Below are 14,099 nucleotides of genomic sequence, written 5' to 3'. Positions count from 1 at the left end.
TGCTCTCCCTAAGATTATTTTACTCAAGGCTGATGTTTTACCACTTGATTGGGTAGTTAATTAGAGGTAAGAATCTCAAAAAGTCCCACCAGGCCAGCTTCAATTATAATCCTTAGATCTAAGCCTCCTGAGTAGGTAGGTGCTAGGATCAAAACTTAATATCTTTATTTGACTAAAGTCTTGTTGCTTTATTTCTAATTAAAAGCTTAAAAAATAAAACATAAATATTTTTGAATGATGTTACCATCCCTGTCAGTCTCTACATAACTTTTTTAATGTGTGTTTATGTGTGTGTATAAAATATCAAATGTCAGGTGTTTATTAAAACTTATCATACACTATCTTTCTTTTTAGGATGATCTTATTTTATACCTTGATGAAGAGTTTAACAAGTACAACAGAGTGGTAAGGTGATGATGTGATATTGCATCTGAATGGACTAATCTCTATGGATTTTTGCAGGGGGGGGAAGGGGGGAAGGGGGGAGGCAGGCAGGGGAAAATTGTCAAGAGAACCACCTAGCTCATGTACAGAAAGAACACTGAAAGAATTTCCCAAGCAGTAATAATAAAGAATGTTTGTACTTACCAAAATAAGGCACTTTCTGCTACTTTGTTTTTTTCACTTATTTTCTATCTAGTCTCAAAAGCTGTCTGTTTAAGGAGCTAAGAATAGACTTTACTTGATTTAGAATGAGTATTAAAAAGGCAGAAAAGCTCCATTTTTAGGTTATTAGTTGGTGTATGATGATACCAACCATTCCATCTCTCTAATCCTCAGATTAAATGATCCTTAATGTCCTCAAGGTGCAACCTATATTACTTGTCTTTGAGAATTTTTTGTTCAGAGCTGGGGATTGAACCTAAAACCTCAAATGTGCTACATAAGTGCTGCACCACTGAGCTACACCTCCAGCTTTCGATGTATCTAATTTGAAATTCATTTGAGGTATTAGCCTTTGCTAACTATTGTTCTTACAAAGAAAACAGTGAAGATGCTTAAATACTTAGGTAATTAATAAAATTTTAGACAATTTCAAAATATCTATACACAAAACAAAAACCTAAGCATATAGATTAAAATGAATCAATTTTAATATTTAATGATGTAATCATATATGCATAAATGTGTGTAACGTGTCTCTTATATTCAAAGAATAATTTGAATTTATTCATGTTTCTGTTATAAAATAGATTTACAGCAAAATGAAATCTAAATCATGTCCATAATATTTAGCATCTGAAGCCCATTGCTTTCCAATTTCTGTCGTATCTTCTAATTATTTCTTTATATGTATATGTATTTATAGCTCTGGGAATAGAACTCATGGTCATGTGAAAATCTAGGCATGGGCTGTACTACTGAGCTATCACTCTACCCCTATTATGTATTGAATGTTGTTTTAGAGTTAAGGTTTTAATGAGTTAAAAGAAAATGTCTTAGTTTGCATTGACTATACTTAAGATGTAAAGTGAGCAGAAGATAGTGTTACCAAATTATATTAATGTCTGCCTGCATATGTGTACTGTGATCACAAGGGAAAAATATTTCTCCATATGAAATCAAAATGTTTAACTCTGTGTGTGTGTGTGTGGATGGGTGTGGGTGTGTGGGTGGGTGGGTGTGTGAGTGTAGTCATCCTTGTGCTTCTACTCAGAGCCTTATGCTCTCTCTTGACTTTTTTGCTCATAGCTGGTGCTCTACCACTTGAACCAAACTTGCATTTCTGTTTTTGTTTGTTTTTGATTGGAGATAAGTTTAATTGGAGATAAGAGCTGTATGGATTTTCTATTGAGACTAGCTTAAGATGTCACTGGTCAGATCTTAGACTTTGGAGTAGTGAAGATTGCAAGCATAAACCACAAATACCTGGCTCAAAATATATAACTTCTCAGAGCAATGAATAAACAGGATTTGAAAGGCAACTGGGAGACAAACAGTCTGTGACAATTTAGGGTGTTGATGAAATCAAATGGTATGATTTATGTTCAAATATTTGAATTATTGAATAAAACATTCAATTTTCCAAACTATTTTAAGGTTCCAGAACCAAGAAACATAAAACTCATTATTCTTTTCATAATTCTATATTTCAAATATTTATGAGAAACAGCTTTATATTTGCTTAAAAACACATAAAATGAAAATTTTAATGTCTCACTTTTCTAATTCATACCGGGTTAGGTGTTCCCAAACCAATTACATTTCCTAGAATATCAAAGGTGTACTACGTAGCCAATTGGGGTCATATGTGAAGTATATTTGGTAACATAATTGTTGCAATGGGTTTAGGAATGATTATAACTCAGCAATTGATCCTGATTACGTGGACCTCCAACACAGAAACACACAGAAATCACCCATCTTCTTGCTAAAATGGAACAAGAAATAAAAACCTCTGTTCCAGCTCATCATTAGGGCTGCAATATAGCCTGAGGAGAGAAAGAAAGAAAAGTTACAGTACCATGTCCTTCTTAAATGTTTTTACCCCTTAGCAATTTTCATAGTAATAAAAACTTGTACATTCTTGAGAATATGTATATTTTATCTTGCTGCTGTAACATGCCACTTAACTACCTTTATTCAGGGACTTTTATTTAAAATGAAGTTTATTGTTATCAAAAGCATTTGCACATCAGCAATTGCTGATGTGATGTTATTTTTTCCTGCTCTGGGAATAAAATTTATGTCAATAAACTCATTCTTCATTACTAAACTGGGAGGATAAATGGTAATAATAAAATTAGCAACAATAAAAATAATATAAATATCTGACTAGTAAGGCATACTTAGTGGTTCAAAATTTCATTGCTTTTTTTTTTCTTGAAGAAAATCTACTTTACTTTTCACAGTAAATTGATCAGCTTATGTTTGAAAACCATACTCACACGATTTGCAAATCCTGTTATTCTCCACACTTAAGAATGATATAAAAGCACAATCAGCTAGTTTGTTTTTACCTAGAATTGTACCTACCACTCTTCACAATCTGAGCAGTACAGGCTGGGGGTGCTATAAGCTCATGGAAAACCAGAGGGCTTTATGAATTTATAGTAGAACTACAACCTGCAGATAGCAGGTTGGAAAACTACTAATTTTGTATCTGATGCAAAAGCCATACATAAAATCCATGTTTAGAAAGAGCTTCATATTGCTTTCGGTTACCTGCAAAATGTGGGAATAATCATTCTTATTTGTATCACTGAAAGAATATGATATTTAAAAACAGAGCCAAAATATACTAAAAGCATAAGCATGAGACCAGTAATTCAAAGCTAATTTCTCTATTTTTAGAAGGGAGTTTTAGAAAAAAAAAAATGGTAAAGGAGTAAGGGAGATTCTTAAATACCCCTTCAACAAGCAAGCCCAACTTGCTTTCGTTGTTTGGGGGATTTTATGAAAGACTTGAAAGGGTTTATACTAGCTCCTTAACATCCCCCTTTTCGCCCCCCACGTCCCCCCTAACTCTACCAACTCTTCCCTTCTTCAAAATCACCCTCCTTTCTAAGGAGCAGGGCGGGGGGGGGGGGGGAGAGGGGTTACTGACCCAGCTCGTGATTTACATACAGAGAGAAAACAAATGAATGGGATGGGGGTTGGGCAGGGACAAGCAATGTGTTTCTCTTTCAGCCGCAGAAAATAAGATTACTTACCAAGAAGATTTTTTTCATTCAGGGCAAATATATTTTTTTTCCCCTTCTATCATTCGGCGATTCAGTCTCTGCAAGAAATCAATTTCCATTCTCTCTTTTCCTTCTATTTCTGAAAAAAATATGCATACTACTTAAGCTTCGGGGTCCAGAGGAAAATCCAGCTAGAGCAGATCAAAACACTTATGTTTGATACAGATTACCAGCCCCGAGAGCCAAGCAATGCAGTGAGGGCATAAGGTCTTTATTTGTTTATTTATTTATTTATTTATTTATTTTACGGGAGAGGAGTGTGACTGGGGAAGGGAGGGGTTGGTGGGTGGCACAGTCAACATATAAATTAGGGGAAGTAAGTTTCAAATGGGCGGGGGTGGGGAAGCGGGGGGGGGGGGAGGGAGGCGGTGGGTTTGGGCTTGGAGAGGAAATGGGACCAACCGAGAGGAAAAGGGAGAAAGGATCAAGACAGTCTTACCCGATCGATCAGGTGATCGTTTATGCAACCTCTCAGGGACATAGCTAGCAGAAATGTAACTGTGTAGGAATCAGACCCAAGGCAGATGCCTTTGAGCCTGCTACCTGCTTCCCCAGGGACAGGCACCGTTCCTCCGATGGCCCGAAACCCCCACTTTCTAAAGCAAGCCATTTGGAGCTGAGGCTTCGGGTGGAAGTCAATTGCCCCGAGCCGATGCTGCAGGCAGCAGGATTTACCAGGGTAGTGGGACGGGGGAGGACCACCACCTCAGCCCTTCCTCCTGGAACGGTAATTGCTGGTTCCTTAGCCTAAGCCTCCCGGACACAGCGCCCCCCAAAGCGCACAGTAGCTCGGTCACATCTGCGTTTTCAAGTCGTCCCCCAGCCCCCAATGCTCCAAATCTTAGATGATTTGGTCATCACAATGTGACCGATGATCGTGGTAGTGGTTTGTGTGTGGGGGGGGGGGGGCTGCTGATTGTGTTGGGCTTTCTTGACACCCCTCCTTCAGTGTTCCAGGGAGATCCTAGCGGAATGTTCTGATGGAATACTATTAAACCTGATTATAATGTTCCCAGCGCAGGTAACTCTGAGCGAACTGAGAGTGGGAAGGGTTGAGTGCAGGATTTCCGAAGCAGTGCTCTCTTGAATTCTCATTGGATCTTGCCCAGCTGCCTAAATCATTCTTGCTGCTACAATCTATAAGGATGACTACAGCCTTGCTCAATAGGTCTCTCTTTATCTGGTTGTCTACCACATCTTTTCACTTCTCTCTGCAGATTTATCTGTGTTTCACCTCCCGTTCTCTGGGGTTACACAGCTTCTGGCTTCCCCCACTATTTGGGGCTGTAAAGTCTGTAAATTTTCACTTTTGTTTGCCCAAGGAGCACCACGAATAAGCTCCCAGCCTCCAACCCCAAATTTAAAAAAAGCACTGCGTTCACAATTGGTTTTCACTGAGTTACATGCCACCAGGAACTGCTGAGTATTTCTGAGTCCTACCACCCTGCAGCTCACTACTTTTCCTTGATTTGGAAGACCATGGAATATCTGCTTGAATCCTGGATGTATTTCCTCCACACGCATCTTGCTTCCTGAAATTTCCTCTGGTAAGTTACTCTCTTTATTTGACACGGATAACTAAATGCTAAGATTGTTTTTAATAAGCATTTCTTTTTTCAGATGTGTCTCAGGCTTGTTGTTGTTACTTTTCAAACTCAGATACCTGACCATATTTATTAGTTATTATGCTACTGGCAACGGAAGTACTAAGATGTAACCCATGCAGTCAAAGATCCCTTCCTTTTTACATTCCTTCTGGTCTGGTTTATAATGCACATTATATGGATTTTAGTCCCTAATCCCTCTTCCCATTAACTCTTTTGGGCATGTACTTGTGCCAGTTAGAAGGTCAAATCTTACATGTTTATCTAAGAGAGAGCCTTTAGGAAACCTGACTACTGCAGGGTCTGGGAAAGTTCACTAGTCTCCCATCCTGGAAGGTTGTTCAGGTCAGTGTGTTTTTAGATGATCCTAAGCAATTGCATGAGTGAGGGAGGACTTTTGTAAAGTACATTTTTCTAAATATTTCAGAACCCTAACCACTAAATATGATTTTTTAAAAAGAGTGCAGTCTTTGAAGCTTTGAGGGTACCTTTTATTTTATTTAAAATTTTTGTCTTGCAACATCCAAAATCATCCATGCCACCATATACACCTTAACTTGGACATGGTATTTCAATATGGGCATAGCATTAGACAGCACATTTCTGATATTAGGAAAATTAACTCTTGGCCAGTTAATTGGACCTAAAGGGGTTATTTCAGAGGAAGAGAGCTATGAGAAGAACCTTTGATTATCTTGCTTGTAGTTGAAGTGGAGGGAAGGACTTTATGTGAATTTTTTAATTGCTTCACTAACTACGCTTGCCCTCCCCCACCCTCGATTTTTAGTAAGTATAATTATAGTGGTCAGTGCTTTCTGCTTCTCTGAATATTTCTATGGGTTTAACTGATAGGGTTACACTTTCCATTCAGTAGAGTTATATTGACAAACACAGGAATCTTTGCTTCGACTTTACATAGGGACAATATTTATTAAACACAAATCTGGATGTATCAGTCACCCTATAATAGGTGCTGAGGATTTTCTCTGAATCACCCCTCCCCCCCACACATATAAAGGCAAGTTTCTGGTTTCTGCTACATTTCCTTTATTGGATGGAAGGAAGTGAGGACATTTGTTCAAGTTCTACTTTTTTTTTCTTCCTTTTCAGTTGTTCAGAAGAAATTAATCTTGTCGTCATTGAATTAATGGCTGACATGACGATCTTACTTTTTTTTTTTTAATCCCAAAGCCCTTCAGCTGCCAGACATAAAAATACTCCAGCTGCAGTGTCACCCCCTGCCTGTCTCAAGACTCAGGGGCCCCACCCCCCTTCCCCATTCTCTCCTTCCAAGAGAGAATCTAGCTGACACCAGGGTGGGCACTACCAGACACCCCTAGCCAGTCTCTCTACTTTCTACCTGTTCTCTTTTCAGGTCAGTTGGGTTGTCCTGCGTGGCAAGTCAGAGCCACCAGTGTCTCTGACTTCATTTGCAGAGAAGGGGGTTTGGTGTCATTCTCCAATTCAAACATCCTCTTTGCAGGATCACTGCGTTGTGCAAGGGAGGAGGGAGGGAAGGAAGGTGTGTGAGTGTGTGTGTGGGGGTGGGGAACCCAACAACTTTCAGTGCAGTCAGGTATTTTTTCTTCTCAAGCTAGTCTCCTGTAAGGGACAGACACGGGGTACCTAGGTAAGTGCATTTTGCTGAATTATAACCCAAAGCACGCCAGGGTGGAAGGGAAATTGGGCAAGAGAGGCTCTTGTAGCCAACAACCAATGCGTTATACCCGAGGGCGATCAACAGGCGACTATGCCTGGAGATTTCACAGCAGCGCCTGGCTACACCTTCGGAAACCACCGGGGCTCAGGGAACCCGAGGGCTCCCCCATCCTGGCTGGCCGGCTGACCGCAGGCTGGGCGCTGGATGTGGGAATGACCCGCGCGGTGGCGACGCTGTCCCCTCCTGACCCGGTGGCGCAGACTCCCCGCTCAGCCCCTGCGGCGGGAGGAGTAGGACGTGTGCCGGCCGGCTGTGGGCATTCTCAGCCCACCACAGTGGGGTTCGCGGGGGAGAGAGGGTTCATGGTCGCAGAACACACGCTTCCCAACGCTTCCTGGGACCAATAACCTCTTCTATACTAGAGGACAGACTTGGGATTTTTGGAATCTCTTTTCACCCCCTTTCTGCAATTTTCGCCAACAGCACCCATGGCTTTTTAAAAGGGCCATCCGTGCAGCTCTTTCCATCCCGCTGCTTAGTAGGGTTTGGGATTGCTGATTGACTTCTAGACCCCACCGTGAGGTATTGCTGTCTATCTTTTACTCCCTTCTCCAACTGCCAACAATCAGGAGGGCTGCAGGGCGAAGGAAAGAGTTGGATTTCAACTTGAACCTTCAGCGTGGACTACAAGGAGGTAGTTAAAAGCAAAGCCCTGGATGCGAGGTGGGGGGGGGGGTGTCTAGCTTATTCTGTAATGTTAGACTGTTTTTCCCTTTTTGCGAGTGTAAGTGTGGCGGGTTGGGGGGGGGAGCAGTTGGGAGGACCTGCATCTGGGCACCCTCCCCCACTCCACCCCCAAGCTACCCAAGAGGAGGTGGTGCTTGCATCTTGGCCACAGTCACCGACGCTCCCGCAGCCTAACTGTACCATAGAGTTTAAATTTCTGAGGGTTATTCTCCTAGTCTCCAAGACTTGAACCAGAGAGGCTTTCACTCTGCTACAGGTCCAGGAAGACCCCTCTACTTCCAGCAGGGCCCTCCTTCTAGAGGTAATGAGCCTGGGAAACACTGGGTAGGTCTTCTTCTGAAAATATAACCTGTGTTTCCAACCCTGGGAAATGCCAGCTGGCTGATTTTTGAGGAGAGAGAGAGAGAGAGAGAGAGAGAGAGAGAGAGAGAGAGAGAGAGAGAGAGAGAGAGGTGACTGGGGTTACAAATTAACCCTAGCTATCTGTTTTTGAGGGGAGAGAGAGAGAGAGAGAGAGAGAGAGAGAGAGAGAGAGAGAGAGAGAGAGAGAGAGAGAGAGAGAGAGAGAGAGAGAGAGAGAGAGAGAGAGAGAGAGGGGTGACTGGGGTTACAAATTAACCCTAGCATCACTTTACAGATACTCTGGCCAGTCAAATGCTTCTAAGCAAAGGAGATAGCACCAGGGTATAAAACTGTCACAGCAGCGTGGAAGATAGATGATTTAGCTGATTGAGATTCTGGGGACTTTTTTTTTCTGGCTTGTTATTTAGATTTGTTGGTCATCATGCAATTAAGCAGGTAAGGAGTGGATGTCTATATTTTATTGATAACTGTATAACCTGTGTTTGATTCAAACCGGTGATGATTCTTCTGTTTCAAGCTCTCAAATATATGCATTTCCTATGATGCACAAGTTCTTAATATTCACATTCATGAACATGTTCAATACTATTGAAATTGTTAGCATGCATTCATTTGAATGTTTAATGTGCATTTATTTAAATGTTTAACAGTGCAATGAAAAATCCGAAATTGAACATAGATCAGAAGAGGGAGGGCAGAGAGTCAGAGGAAGGGATGGATAACTCTAATAAAATATGGAATATGGCAGATGCAGAAATGCCTTAAAACATTGCTTCTTGATAATGTCACAGATATTAATATATAAAGGACAGCTGGAGAATTATGAATAGTGTCCTGAACTAGCAAAGTAATTGACTACTTTATAGAGATGTGTGTGTGTGTGTGTGTGTGTGTGTGCTTGTGCGTATGTGTGAAAATTTTGGTAATGTTTTCTCAATCCTGAAAAGAATCTATGGAATGGGGACAGAGGTAGAGGTTGGTTTGGTTGTGAAGTAGAATGAGAGAAAAAACAAACAAGAAAAAACTCCAAACTAAACAGAAAACAACTTAAGCTAGGGCCAGACTCTGTTGATCCCAGTAGAGAAATCTGGCCATAAGAAAACAGTTAAAGAACTGGAAAAAAAAATCATAACAAATTTAGAAAATTTTCAGTACACTTGCCAAAGGAAGCCTCTTTGAAATTCAAAGTTTTGTAGATCTGTATGCTGAGTAACTAATCCACTTTTTCCATTAGCATATTTAACTCAATTGAAATGATGAACATTTCTGAGTGACTTAAGTTTTGTTACTATGATGGTGATTGTTGTGTGATAATTTCTTACAGTTGAAGAAGGCTGGAGTTACCACAAAGTGAATAAAAACAAATCACCAATATAAAATTATATAATGTCTCTTTGCTAATAATAGTTTCTCTTTATAAGGAAATTATTTATATTTTCTTTGGAAAGGTTTATTTATTTACTTATTATTTTTGTTCTTACATTTATTGATGTGTATCTTTGATTCCATACTTGTTTTGTTTATCAGGCTCATGGAAAAAAATCTTGAAGCAAGAAAGATAATAAGAACTTTGGGTGGTTAAATTTGAAAATTATTGTTTTGCTTTTAGTTTGGTTAAAAGGGTAGTATTTTTCCACTGGAAAAAGTCACTTGTCAATGAATTGCTCAATTCTTCTGCATTTTATATTCTGGAATTTTATTGTAGTAATGATTATTAGTGTATGTGCCACTCTCTGTGTTTATAAACATATTTGGGTTAACTGAAGGTATTCATTTTTAATATATATTGTATTGTTTTAATAATGTTTTCAAAGTAAATTAGACATATAATAATCACTTTCATTATCAGGTAATGTTACATGATTCCATCTTTCATGACATAATTTCCTTCAGAAATCCAATATTATTATTAGAACATATATTTTGTAAAATAATCATACAGTTGATTTGCTTCAGTAAAATGGTTGGTATGTTACCGGAAAATAAATCAAACCTAAGCAAGAAGAAATCAACTGATCCAAAGAATGAGAGGACAGAAACATACATTATATAAATATACATATATGCAATTTTTACCTTTATGTGAGTTCCTAAATTTGAATTTCTTAAACATTGTTAAACATTTTTTTAATTTACACTTTTACAATAATGCTTTACTGTGTCTCTAAAAATGTGAAGAGTCACTGGGTTTACCAAACTTTCAACCAATGCTTCTGTTTCCTTTATTTCTTGTGTTATTTTATTTTCATATCTTTAAAATGAAAAAAAAAACTACTGTGGGAAATTAGAGTCTTGCATTTTGCTTATTTAGAGAATTGGATATTTGTTTCTAAATAGTGTCCAAATACATGGAAATTTAACACCATTATATGACAAGTTTTATATAAACTTAGTGTTTTCCTTAAAAACATCTCAAATGTGTTTGAATATTAGATTTTTAACAAGATTGATCGTGTATTCTTCTACTATTCTACATCTTTTTGTTTATTTTCTAATAATGGGAGAATGGGGAAAAATAGATTAGTGACAGATCTAGTCCTGTGGTTTCCAGATTTCAGCTCCGGTCTGCCCCATCACTGTACTCCTCTTAAGGAATTCTGTGACCACTCATCACTTTTCTTCATCTCGCATATGAAGAACTTGATGTATACTTTAAAAGTTCTGAACAAAGTATCATTTAAAAAATGTATTTTAAGAAGACAAGTCAAAGAGGAGAACAAACGTGCTATAAAAACTAAACGGGTTACTGAAAAGTTGCAAGTTAAGTTTTACATTTTAAGTTAGTTGTTTAAAGTAAGTTCTATTGTCACACAAGAAATAATATTGATTCACCTTTCCTTAATGCTAGCATCAAACTTATTGGCCTATGGTATCATGGAGCCAATTACATAACATCAGTATTGCCTTTGTTTTCAAAGCATGCAATTAAAAAATATTGAAATAATATGACTCCTAAGGTACACAGATCTTTATGCATAGCTGCTTCTTTTGCTTGTAATGCCCTTGAATAGTCAAACCCTGTTTTTTTTTAAATGACATTTAATGACAGCAAAAATCTAACTTGTTAGGTGATTTATATTACTAATTTTGATGAATTTAATGGAAAAGAAGATCACAATGTTCTTACGTAAAATACCAAAATGAAGAACACTGGAGTGAAAAAAATGAGACATTTCTAACATGTTTTATACAATCCATTTTTACCAAAATGGATTAGGTATTATTGGTATTTTAATTTAGCAGCTACTAAAGTAATTCAAACTAGGATTATTTAATCTGAATGATCGCAGTGTGACTCTAATATTCCATTCACCAGGGTAGGCAATGTCATTTATTTACTTAATGTTTCCATAAGTTGTAAGGAGAGTAGAATAAAAAAAAAAAACTACTTAGTTTGAAGTTTTTTTTTTTTTATTGATTGCTCATCAAAGATCTTAAATGTTAAAGAAGTGGAAAGTGTTATAATGCTTATTGTGTAACACATAAAACGAGTGTGGAGATGAAATTGAATCATGATTACTAATGGCCTTTCTACTAAAGAAATGCATAGACGTTCTGGACTAGACTTTTTCTTTCTGGTATCAAATAGCCACTCTATCCATTTTACATTGGTCATCACATACCCTCATCAATAACATTTTAAAGGTTTTATATCTATCATTTCCAAGAAGAGAATTAGCCATGAAGAACATTTTTATCCAATTACTCACTTACAGACATATCCAATTATAAAGTAATTGGTAATTATTTCATGAGCTATGAATCCATTTATTTACATGTAATGTTCAAAATAAACAACATTATAAATAGTTTTGGTGTATTTCCCAATTAATATTTAAAGTAGTTTATTATGATTAGCTTTTTGATTTTTTAACAAGCAACATAAACTCAATATGCTTCACTAACAAAATTATTTCCCCCAAAGATGAGAGGATATAATGAATATAGTTTTAGCAATCAAGTTGGATTAGAAGACATTTTGTTATAAAATAAATAATTGTATTGATACTCTAAAATACTTATTTTTAAACAAAAAAGAATAGATGTAGGAAAATGATACATTATTGAAAAGACATTGTAGATTCTCATCTTCTACATTTCATTTTTAAATAATCATCATTATTTCTCAAGATGTTTATAGTTACAGAGTCCAAAAAGATATTTACCCTTAGTTTGACCTACTTTATTTATAATAATTTTAAAATATGTTTAATGCCTAAATCCTAATTTTCTCAGATGTAGATGTCTTTAAGAGCGCACAAAACATAACAAACTCCTTTAATAGCTAATAAAGTAGCTACAATATTATAGCTTCAGCAAATTAAATCTATAAAGTACACATTTATTGATTAAATTAATAAATATGTGAACACTACATTCAAATGTATTATAGCTCTCCGCTGTGGAAAGAATTATTCTCTCATAATAGTCTGTTTCATTTAAATTCCATTATAGATTTATTGTGAAAGAGTACTTATAGATGGACTTACTCTTCCTGAATTCTGTGAATATCGGCCAACCTCATCAGGATTAAGCTGCTTTTTATTAACTTTTCTGGACTCTTGCATTTTGTTAATTTTGAAAGCTATTTCTATAATATTACACTATTAAAAAACAATCTAGCCTTGGGAAGATTAAAATTGAGGAAGAATGCATTTTAGATTTCTCAGTGTCAAATACTGGCCAGTAAATAGCATGATATTACTTCATAGATTCATTTTATTAAACCCTCACTCTCAGACATGAAATGGTTTCCTTAAAACATTTCAGATGAAGTCTATAAATATAACTCTGTGTCAGAAAACTAAATTAAATCAAAGATTACATTTGTAAATTATAACCCACTCAGTAATCATATTTGAAAATCACATGTGTTTATCTGAGTTATATATGGTGTTTGTGTACTGGTGTGACACATTTTTAAGATGAAAATGGTTTGAGCACTGCTTTTAGATATTCAGTTTAATGATGAATGCTGATGCCCTTTGGTATAGGTAACTATAATAAAAGAATTAAAGGAAGTTCTTGAGGTAGACAACATACTCAAGTAGCTTTTATGTATTTAAACAGCAATGTTCCACAGGTGTTTAGAAAAATTAGCTCTGAAGTGTGTTTGTAGAGATGAAGAACTATGTTTTTTAGGAGTGAACAGTAACAAACACCTCATAAACAGTAATAAACACTAGAAAAATCATGAAACATTGAATTGATCATGCTATAGTGTTGTAAAAATTACTACCTTAAAATAATTTAATGCATAGTTGCTCAATGTGTGTGTGTGTGTGTGTGTGTGTGTGTGCGTGTGTGTGTGTGTGTGTGTGTGTGTGTGTGTCTCTGTGTCTCTGTGTCTGTGTGCTTGATTTCAGGTTCTAAGCATTGTCTCTGAGCAATTTTGTTGAAGAGTAGCACTTGAGTCACAGCTCTACTTCCAGGTTTTGGTGGTTGATTGAAAATGAGTCTTATGGATTTTCTTGCCCAGGATGGCTTCAAAGCCTGATTCTTCGATCTCAGGCCCCTGAGTCACTAGGATTTCAGCAATTAAGCCATTTGTGCCCCACCAGGCTCAACAATTTTCTTTTATACCATTCCTGAGGCATGAGTCAGGGCCTGGACACTGACTGGTCCTGAACTTATTTTCTGCAGTGCTAGTATTCTACCACTTGTCCCACAGCTTCACTTCTGGCGTTTTTTGTGGTTTACAAGAGCTGAGTCTCACAGAGTTAACTGTACAGGCTGGTTGTGGATTGTGATCCTTGAATTTCAGCCTTCTGAGTAGCTAGGATTATAAGTATGAGTCTTGGGTCCCCAGCTAACATTTTTATAGGCAATACTGAACATGGTAACATGTATAGCTAGTTTACTCAAGATATTAAAATAGGATTGTTGTGATTTATAGAACTAGAACTTATACATCCAGACCAGTCATTCTTGTACAAAGTCTGTTTTATACATGCAAAATGTGATATTTTGAAAGTTATACTAAGGATTAGTGAGAAAGAAAATGGTTTCCAAAACTGTATAATTTTAAGTAAAATGATTTTC

At 37.1% G+C, this 14,099-nt stretch overlaps 1 protein-coding gene and 1 long non-coding RNA gene across 8 annotated transcripts in view; one reads left to right on the top strand and one right to left on the bottom strand.

The window, feature by feature from the left end:
* Positions 1-2,162: 2,162 nt before the first annotated feature.
* Positions 2,163-4,364, bottom strand: LOC138835595 (uncharacterized). The gene is made up of 3 exons (XR_011374665.1): positions 4,123-4,364; positions 3,654-3,762; positions 2,163-2,432 (listed from the first exon to the last, which is right to left on the bottom strand). It is a non-coding gene; the product is annotated as an uncharacterized lncRNA (long non-coding RNA).
* The window catches only part of Brinp3 (BMP/retinoic acid inducible neural specific 3), a 407,230-nt gene continuing 397,201 nt past the window's right edge, over positions 4,071-14,099 (top strand). Inside the window, exons 1-2 of one of the 7 annotated variants that reach the window (XM_070034061.1) lie at positions 4,071-4,134; positions 5,134-5,230. The gene's annotated coding sequence lies outside the window, so the exon portion shown is untranslated. Of the gene's footprint in view, positions 4,135-4,834; positions 5,231-6,895; positions 6,918-7,560; positions 7,642-7,918; positions 8,019-8,368; positions 8,493-14,099 lie in introns of those variants that run through there. The other 6 variants (XM_070034060.1, XM_070034063.1, XM_070034066.1 and 3 more) reach the window with 6 other exon arrangements.

The sequence above is a fragment of the Dipodomys merriami genome, unplaced genomic scaffold (genome assembly GCF_024711535.1).
Source record: "Dipodomys merriami isolate MVZ:Mamm:240054 unplaced genomic scaffold, mDipMer1.0.p SCAF_24, whole genome shotgun sequence".
NCBI lineage: Eukaryota > Metazoa > Chordata > Mammalia > Rodentia > Heteromyidae > Dipodomys > Dipodomys merriami.
This window is presented reverse-complemented; position numbering and strand designations above follow the sequence as displayed.